The sequence below is a fragment of the Triticum dicoccoides genome, chromosome 2B, assembly GCF_002162155.2.
Source record: "Triticum dicoccoides isolate Atlit2015 ecotype Zavitan chromosome 2B, WEW_v2.0, whole genome shotgun sequence".
Taxonomy (NCBI): Eukaryota; Viridiplantae; Streptophyta; class Magnoliopsida; order Poales; family Poaceae; genus Triticum; species Triticum dicoccoides.
The window spans coordinates 411,032,689-411,043,270 of record NC_041383.1 but is presented as its reverse complement, the minus strand read 5'-3'; the positions used below and the strand labels follow the sequence as shown (position 1 = coordinate 411,043,270).

The 10,582-nt window shown below is 43.1% G+C and overlaps 1 pseudogene; it reads left to right on the top strand.

Moving 5' to 3' along the window:
• The first annotated feature begins 3,123 nt into the window (after positions 1 to 3,123).
• LOC119363949 lies at positions 3,124 to 10,091 on the top strand (annotated as a pseudogene).
• The last annotated feature ends 491 nt before the right edge of the window (positions 10,092 to 10,582 follow it).

The following is a 10,582-nucleotide window of genomic DNA, read 5'->3' as shown; positions in this document are numbered from 1 at the left end:
TGCGGCGAGGCGGGCCATGGACGGCGACGAAGCTGCATTGGAGCACATGATGCTACGACGACATTGCTGCCATGGCGGACTGGTGGAGCTGCGTTGCAACAGGAAGAGGCGACGAGTCGCTGCCATGGCCGGCGGCTGAGCTGCGTTGCAGCACGCGAGGCCACGATGGCGCAGTCATTGGTTGTTGGAAGCTGATGTGTAAGGTTTCTTCGGAGCTGCGAGTTGATGTTGCCATGGGCGTAACCGGAGATGCGGTCCTGCGTGCGGGAGTAGGACGCGAGTTAGGATGTGCCGCTCGAGAAGAACGGATCGAACGCCTGTTGATGGCGCGATCCGACGGCTACGAGGGCGGTTTAAAACTGGCCCAAATTATCCGGTTGATTTGTAGCGCTCGCCAATAATAAATACTCTTTTGGTACAAATCACATACTCCTTCCTCCATTATGTTTGGCCACTTAGGTTTTTGTCTTGTTCTTTCTCTTGTCTCTTGTCTTGTACCACACCACACCGGGCAGGTGGCTAATCTCTGGGATGGCTATTTTAGATTTTTCTAGCTACAAGTTGACAGTTTATTAATTGGTTTTCTTTTCCTCATTCATAGATTGGTTTTTCCCTACATTTTTTTTGCTTTTATATAGTTTTTTGTTTGATTTTATTTCTTTTTTCCCATTTCTTTTAATTTTTCTAATTCATGAATATTTTTAAATGCATAAAAAAGGTTTAAATTCATCAACAATTTTTTTTTACGAATTCATGTGTTTTAAAGAAACCTGAATAGTTCCTGTAATTCATGAACATATTTAAAAATCATAATTGTTAACGTAGGCTTTCAAGTCCAGCCCAGTAGAACATTGACATGCAGCAGCATCAGAAACTCAGAAGAGCAGTGTCAGCCGTTGCCGTGCGCGCGCGCGAATTCGATATCGGCGAATGCCAGGCGAAGCCGCCGCTTTGACGGCCCCGGCGTACGGCGCTCTGATCCACCGCCTCGCCTCCACCGGCCGCGTCGATGCCGTCCACGCCGCCCTCGCCTCCGCGCGCTCGGCCCTCGCCCCCGCCTCCCTCCACCCGCTCTACGTCGCCTCCATACGCGCCTTCGCCCGGGCCGGCCGCCTCCAGGCCGCCGTCGACGCCTTCGAGCGCATGGACCTCTTCGCCTGCCCGCCCCAAGCCCCCGCCTATAACGCCATCATGGACGCCCTCGTCCACTCCCACCACCACCACCAGGCCCACAAGGTCTACGTCAGGATGCTCGCCGCCGGCCTTGTCCCCGACCTTCACACCCACACCATCCGCCTCCGCTCCTTCTGCCTCACCGCCCGCCCGCATGTTGCCCTCAGACTCCTGCGCACTCTGCCAGACCGTGGATGCCATGCCAGACCCGTCGCGTACTGCACCGTCGTGTCTGGACTCTATGCGCACGGCCACCCCCACGACGCACGTCGCCTGTTCGATGAAATGCTCCTGGGACCGGTGTTCCCTGATACTGCCACTTTTAACAAGGTCCTGCATGATCTTTGCAAGAAAGGGGATATCTCTGAGGCTGCCGCGCTTCTTGCCAAGGTTCTCAAGCGGGGGATGTCTGTGAACAGGTTCACCTACAATATTTGGATCAGGGGGCTCTGCGAGTGTGAGAGGTTGGCCCAAGCCGTTGCACTTGTAAAAGAGATGGACGACTACATCACACCAGACGTTGTGACCTACAACACGCTCATCCGTGGCCTTTGCAAGGGCTACAGAGCCCAGGAGGCTGCACACTACCTTCGTAGGATGATGAACCGGGGCTGCATGCCAGATGATTTCACCTATAACACCATTATTGATGGGTACTGCAAGATGGGAATGATGCAAGAAGCTACTGAGCTCCTTAAGGATGCTGTCTTTAAAGGTTTTGTACCGGACCGGGTCACATATTGCTCCTTGATCAATGGCCTATGTGCCGAGGGTGATATCGAGAGGGCGCTGGAGCTGTTTAATGAGGCTCAAGCAAAAGAGCTGAAACCTGATCTGGTAGTGTACAATTCTCTTATCAAGGGACTCTGCCGCCAGGGGCTGATCTTGCAGGCCTTGCAGGTCATGAATGAGATGTCTGAGGACGGCTGTCATCCTGACATTTGGACATACAACATTGTTATCAATGGGCTGTGCAAAATGGGGAATATTTTGGATGCCACAGTTGTGATGAACGATGCCATTTTGAAAGGATACCTTCCTGATGTGTTCACCTTCAACACATTGATTGATGGGTACTGCAAGAGGTTGAAGCTGGACAGTGCTCTTCAGCTTGTTGAAAGGATGTGGACATATGGCATCACCCCTGATGCTATCACATACAATTCGGTCCTTAATGGTCTCTGCAAGTCTGGGAAGGCCAATGAAGTTAACGAAACATTCAAAGAGATGACACTTAAAGGATGTCGACCAAACACTATTACCTACAACATATTGATAGAGAATTTCTGCAAGTCCAATAAATTGGAAGAGGCCTCTGGGGTGATAGTGAGGATGAGTCAAGAAGGACTAGCTCCTGATGCAGTTAGCTTCAACACACTTATTCATGGATTTTGTAGGAATGGTGAGATTGAGGGAGCGTACGTACTTTTTCAAAAATTGGAGGAAAAGGGGTACTCCACAACAGCTGATACATTTAATATCCTAATTAGCGCATATTGCAGTCAACTGAACATGCAAATGGCTGAAAGTATTTTTGAGAAGATGGTCCAGAAGGGATATAGACCTGATTCATATACTTATCGCGTCCTAATTGATGGATCATGCAAGACTGCAAATGTTGACCGCGCATACGAGCATCTCGTGGAAATGATAAATGGGGGTTTCATTCCATCAATGGCTACTTTTGGCCGTGTAATAAATACACTCGCAGTGAACCGTCAGATTACGGAAGCTGTGGGCGTTATTCATGTCATGGTTAGAATTGGAGTTGTTCCCGAGGTTGTAGATACCATCTTGAGTGCTGATAAGAAGAAGATAGCTGCACCAAAGATACTTGTTGAGGACTTGATGAAGAAGGGTCACATTAGTTACCCTACTTATGAAGTACTGCATGAAGGAGTGAGAGATAACAAACTAAATAGAAAACAGGAACAGAATAAATATATTTAGGTCCGCAAAATCAGTCATTCACTCAACCACAAGTACTTGTTTGAGAGAAACCACAAGTGCTTATGTCATTAGGTCCGCAAAATCTTGGATGCAACAAACTTGATCACCTCAAGGTTATACTTTCATATTTCTGCTCAGAATAGGGAGATCATCTGTTCTTAGATGCAAGAATACAAAGGTCTGTGGTAAATCTCTATGCTTCACACTTCTTGTATTAAGAGTTCCCTGCATTAAGTATCAATCTGCTTCACGTTAAAAGTTTAGTGGTGTGGGACATTAAACATATATAGGATTTCACCCTTGCTACTCATGTTTTAAAGTGTTGTCCTGGAAAAAATTTAGATGCCTTACCATCTCTGAGGTAGAAGATGGCTCCTAAATTTATATTACATGTCCAGATGGAGCACCATGCTAGTAGAAGTAAGTGCTGTTTTGTGTGCTTTGTCTATTTGCCGACAAGAACTGTGTTTTCCCTGCAACTGGAAATGTTTCAAGTCTGTCATGCCTCCAAAGAAGATTGAAGTGGTCTAAGTATCAAGGTCCTTCTAGGTGGAGATACATGGAAAAAAAATCTTCAATGGTCTGCGGAAATATCCCTAAGAAGCATCTATAATCTTTGGTGAGAGAATGGCGAGCCAACTTCAACTGTTATTGGACTTCTCTTAAAAATTATGAATTTCCCTGATTCATATTTAATTTCCAGCTAACTTTGCTAAAAAAGTCAAAGAGCTGAGGATTAGCAAACCAAGGTACAAAAATTTCTTCTAGTTATAGTTTTCTTCCAAGGTTCTAGCATGGCTCTATACATAGAGGTGCAAGCTTGAAACTTGACTGATGTTTACTTTTGAGGTGGTAAAATCTCACCAGGATGTAGCACTTGGTTTGCAAGTTTGGAACTGATTAACTGAGTAGTTCTTACAGTTGAACATTGTGCTCATTTTGACGAATCAACAGCGGGACAGTGCCTATTTCCTCGTAGCTGGAACCGAGGAGGTGTGTATAACTGGCTATTAGCCTTGATGACTGTACATGTATAGTTTTTACACTCGCTCATAATAAAATGACTCATAGTTCATTATTAAACTCGCAGGTTTGGTGCAATGTCTATTCCAGGAACCAGAATTTTCCTTAGTTAGCTTCCAGCTGCACCTGTAACTTTGTAAAGTTGTACTGAAAGGCCTATTATGTGGCATCACGCTTAAATTCATTCCGGGTCTGGAAGAAGAGTATATTATGGAAGTAAAATACCATGAGAAATCTGAGTGCGTGCCCATCTACTTGCTACCAGGCTTGGTTGACTCTTGACAGAAAGAAGTTGTGGCTGACTTGAGAAGGCATTCAAGAGTTGCCTGAGTTATTATTTGATAAAAGGAGATAATGTAGGGAAATGATGTTGGCATCAGATAATGTAATCATCCTCCAGTTGAAATATTCTACGACTGGACCAACTGAACCACAAGTATGGAATCAAAATAAACAGCACATATGCAGACAGACTGGTTTCCATTTCTTTATTTAGACGTTCTCTAAAACTGATCAGCAGGTTGCATCCCCTTTGGCCGTGCTGGATCCTTATCAGCTTATGTCATGACGATATACAGGAAAGCGAATACTAAACATAGGCCTTTTGGCCCTTTTCAATCAAAATCAGGACTAGGTACTACTGATACATCATGGAGTGTTTATTTTCCCCCCTACCTTGTTGTATTGTTCTGTGTTTTATTCGATGTTGTATGGCTGTGCAGTTGCTTCTTATTGTATGTCATGTTTGGTGATGGAAGAAGTTGACTCATTCTGCAAAAGGAAAATCACAAACCAATATAGAACGTTTTGACTTATCACAGGGCTAGCTGGAGTCCAGTACCTACCAACTCCTTGTTTTAAGCTTAACGTTAGTTCTAACTCGTTTTCCTGCCACGTTGCCTTGGGTCTTCAACTTGAATTAGTATATTCATATCCTGATGCTGATATGATATGATATGTCTTCCACTCTGCACTAGCAGTTCTATGTTTTTTTTATATAGAAAGCAATTCTATTTTTCTGGGGCACATTGTTGATTGTTCAACTTTTGTACTAACTGCAAATTCTACTACACCAGAGAATATAGTACTTGTATTTTGGTAGATCATGTTCCGTATTATTTTTATTTTAACTAATAACAGGACAGCTGGTGGCTGAAAGGGTTCTTTCCCTTGAAAATTATATAAGTGGAGTTGATAAGAGGCCCGCCTCAAACTCTCAAAGGCACCTGCTTGTTTGGCGCCACCTCTCATCTGTTTGTCGTTTGCTTACTTCTACGGATTCATCATATTCCAGTAAGTTCCAGGTCTCACAGAAACCTCTGCTAGCTAGAATCAAATCAACTCCTTGGCGACCTTTTTGTGATTTCTTGTACATCAAGAGGGGAGCGTTCTTCTTGGTGAAGCCTCCCCCTCTTTTTTTTTCTCCATTCCTTTGTCTTTAGGGGACATGCCAATTAACTGTAAGAAGTACGAACTTGGTTAGCTTCCATATCTCATGACCCACATGCTTAGATATGTACTAGTTAGAGAGCATAAGCGGATCATCTATTTTCCCAACGGACATTTCTTCACTCTTATATTTCTCCTACGTTTCTCGAAGTAATTATTCATGATTTCTGAACCAAAAACCTGCAGCAGACTCTCAAGTGGGAAACCTCATGTTCTTGTGTTCAGGTCTTTACAAGCTGCCATCAAGATGTTGCCGCTTGAACATAAGCCCGGGCACTGAGTTTTTTGGATGGCAGTAACCTGCAGAACCTCCAAGATATCTGCCTGCCGTGGTTGCAATTCTTGTGGGTCCTACTTTTAATCTCGGAAGTGCTTCAAAGGGAAGGCCTGCACTGCAAGGGAGTAGTGAGGGAGGCAGAGTTATGGGAGTTGTGCTTCTAGATTTCTCTCACAAATTGATCAAACGACGAGCTTGTCTACGGTGGAAGCAAGCAGGCCGAGCATCTTACCGTTGCAGCTAGCCCCTCTGTATTTTCTGGCAGCTTGCTCCCGGTCTGCAACTTCTCTTTGCTGTGTTTGTTGCATGAGGTTTGAGCTGTGAGCACATGGGGTTCAACACAGAATCGCTGCGAGGCTTGTGTTCTGATGGTCTATGGAAGTATGCAGTATTTTGGTCAATCAAAAGCGAGAAGCACGGGTAAGTCCTACTGTTTGTTCTCTTGATTTTTTGCTTATCTGTAGGACAGTAGTACTGAACCAACTTGGTGCGTCAAATGTAACAGGACTAAAAATATTCTTATCATATAAAGTATATACCATCTAAAATTTGCAACTGTTAGTCTTATTTGTCGTTAATCACTATCACTCTTTCAGTTGCATCATTTGTAAATTAACTTTCAGCATCTTGACTTGGGAGGATGGCTACGTCGACAAGATGACCAAAAACACGAGAGATCATCACGGGGACCCAGCTGATAGTGACAACCAGATAATGACACCTACTTGGTCTAACGATGGCCAATATCAAAGCTATCCATTTTGCCCCATCGAGGCAGCATTACTGCGCATGTCTAGTCATTCGTATTCTCTTGGAGAAGAGTAAGCATGATTGCGCGTTGTTCAACTTCTTATAATCAACGTCACATAAACTGTTTGATTCTCTAATAATTTCAACTTCAACAGAATTATTGGTAAAGTGGCCATTATGGGACAATATTGCTGGATTTCTTCCAGTGATCTTCCTTCAACTTTGGTGTACAAGGTGAGCTAAATTTACGCTTTTTGTTCCACACCACAACTCTCTGGAACTTGCATAGCACTTCAAGTGATTTCACAAACTTTACTTTTTTCAGTATCACGAAGACTGGCAATTTCAGTTTGCAGCAGGAATCAAAGTAAGACCCACTTATTTTCACTTCAGTTGTCCTCTCCAACAATGTATGTTTGTGTTCAACCAGCAAATGCAGACTTGCATGGCTAACGTGGCAATTCTTATTTCTTATATGTAGACAGTTCTACTTGTACCAGTGATTCCTTATGGGGTTCTTCACCTGGGATCTTTATGTATGGTATGTTCAGTCGTTATTATTGTACCCACATGTTTCCTAAATGCATTAGTGCATTTATCATATTTAAGTAAGAGAATCAAATGATTTAGAGACTTTTGCGGGTTCCAGTTCTAGTTCCATTTCTAGAATGAAACCAAGCTGGTTCTGTACCTCCTCAGCAGCATTGTTTAGGGAACTCACACTATTGCTGCATAATCAGCATATTGTGTGCAAAAACAACATCAATTGCTCAGACTTGATGTGCAACAATCTTCACATAGAATATATTGAGGCTCTTCCTTCACAAGGTCTCTGTCTCTTACTTGTGACTAATCAGTGTAAAAAATTCTCAAGCCTCAGGTTTTGGAAAGTTCAGCACTGGCGACACACATGAAGGACCTGTTCTATAAGATTTACAACCCCTCAATTCCTCATAATCCTTCAGCCACAGGGTTCTGCTACTCAAATTCTTTGAAAAAACCTACTGCAGATATATCGGTGGATCCCGCAGATGTTCTGGCCGATGACTTATTTGATGTGATCAACAATTCTGCTCAGCTATTTACCATTGAACACCTTAGTCTACCACATCCCTTCACTCCGTCCGAGTTTCCAATGTTAGAAGATGTCATTACAGGAGCGTACGATATTGGTCTAACAACTTGCTCAGATGAAACCTTCGATGCCAATGAGAGTGATCTGTGGACCAATGTTCATGAAGCACCATCTGAACTCACTCACTGCAAGACACTGGTTGACCCGGAGATGACAAACCTCTCATTTATGGATAAGTTGATCAATTCCAACAGCAAACTGAGTTGCACATCAGTAATTAACATACAAGATGCAGATTATAATAATATTGATGATTTTATCCTGGCATATATGGCACAAGAATATCAGGAGCACACATGTGGCAGCACTGTAGTTTTAAATGATGATGTTGTAACTTCAAACTCTTCAATTCACTCAAAGATGCACAAAGATCTTGAGGCAATTCCCAGGGAAGATCTTGAGAGCTTCATGTGGCATGGTAGATTGAAACAACAAGAGTCTACAAGCCACTCTCTCCTTCAAGCGAATGGAAATAAAGCATATTCTTACTCACACCTCGAGGCCAATGATTGTGCTGAATTCTTAGTGGATGCTATAACCAACCAGGTTGGCAATATCCCAAACAGTTGCTCGTATCACTCGACTGATTCTTCGACTTCAAGCGAAACACAAATACAGAGAGAAGATCATCCACTGAGGTTGGATTCTTCGACTTCATGCGGAACACAAATACAGAGAGAAGATCATGCACTGAGGTTGGAGGAATCGGCAATCCCAGATCCCTTTGGTGGTCGAGAATTTTCACCTGCCTCAGTCAAAGAAGGCTTCATGACTTCCAAAATGACTGTTTCGCTCCCGAAGGGAATCAACAGGACCATGACTGAAGAATGCGTGGGTCATACAATTCAAGACATGCACATGGAAATTTCAGTTGAAATAAAGCATGAAGGCGGAAAAAAAGAACTGCACAGACCAAGACCGAGAGACAGACAACTGATTCAAGACAGGATGAAGGAGTTGAGGGAGCTCATTCCAAATGCATCAAAGGTCTGGCTTCTGAGTTCTAATAGTTGATGTATCTCCTTCTTTTCAATTGTGTTTGTTTGCAAACAAAAAGTGCATTGATTGTATCTTGTTGCGAAAAACAGTGCAGCATTGATGCTCTCCTGGACAAAACAATAACACAAATGTTGTTCCTCCAAAAGTGTATCCGAGAAAGCTGAGAAGGTGGGCTTCTTCAAATTTATGTGTGATACTGAAAATTCAGAAACCAACGATTTGCAGAAATCGTGTGATGTGAATTATAATGCTCATCGAATTCGTTTTCATAGCATAGTGAATTCTCATCATAGGACTATGTGACTTCCCAGCTAAGGCTACCTAAAGATCTGACCATTTGTCTTTCCAACTTAGAAATTTTAGAACAAAAACATTAGAGTGGAACCCGTTAGGACTAGTTTGAGAATTTAAACCTTTTTTCTTGGACTTGGATCTGTATGCTACTATATTTAAACAAGCGTGCAGTATCCTGTCTTCATTTCCTGAGATAGTAATTATTCATTTTCTTAATCTATAAACCACAATGTGCTATTGCCTGTTTTTTTGCACCATACTTTTCCACATGCAAGTTTTTAAGAGATAGTGTGGTGGCCGAATAACAAGTGCATACCATGTCACTGAAGCAGCTTCAGAACAAAACAAGAAATGAGAAGTTCGGTAACGAGGCCAAGAAGAAACTGGAAAACTGCCCGCTGAGAGTGGAAGAGCTCGAGGAACCTGGTCATCTTCTCATTGAGGTCACTATATAACGCCGCAGGCACTAGTTTTCATCATTGCATTTGTAACCGTGTCCATGTTACCTGAACCATAGAAATCATTTTGTGCCCAGATATTATGCAAGGAGTATGACGTCTTTTTCGATGCTGCGCATCTGTTCAAGGGCCTTGAGGTCAGCATACTGAAGGGGGAGCTGGAGCATCGTTCTGGCCAGCTCTGGGCTCGCTTTGTAGTCGAGGTATGTATCATAGTTCCCTGGTAGCTAGAATGTGTGTGACCAGTTACGTATGTTTCTAAGAATCTCATATCTGGCGCCTTGTTTGCAGGCTTCCAAATGTTCAAACCAGATGCAGATCCTTTGCCCACTGATGCACCTGTTGCAGAGGAGATGATTCCATTGCCGTGTGTTCAGACAAGTGCCGCCTTGCGGCTAGTCCAGTTCCCATTTCAATAAGAGTGTGCAGAAGAACAACATTATTCATTGCAGACATCTGTTTCCTTCTCTGAGATTTATGGCAACCCAGAGTTGCTTATGCTGTTACAGAATATACTTTGATCACAGGACCGTGAAATGCTATGGTGTGAAAGGGATGCATTGTGTACCAGAAGTTCATCATATGAAAGATGCCTATAAACTAATTATTCATTCGATTTTTTAAAAATAATTGCGGGGGCATTCAATTTCAAAACAACCAACCTAGAAAGTATTCATTCATGGACGTGACAGCGAATGCATGTTTGCTCGCTAGCGCGGATGAGCAGACCCCTCAAAAAGGAAAGTACCAGGCGTCTATAACGTTTGTCCTCGCGTGGTTTCCAAATCCGAAATTATCTGCCCCTTGTTTTCGAGCGTCTATAACAGAAAAATGATTCCATTGCCCTCGGTCTAGTTTGTGTGATTTCTTTGTGTAACATATATTAGGAAATTGCATGCAAAAAACGATGCATGATGTGCAAATGATTCAGTTTTGAATATTTTTAAAGAAAGATGTGGCTTTTGAATTCAACATCAAAATTAAAATAAGGATGGCGCAGTGATGGCACGGATTCACGTGGAGTCTTTGTGAGAGCGGTGGACCGAAAAAAGTGAAAAATACTTTTTTATACTT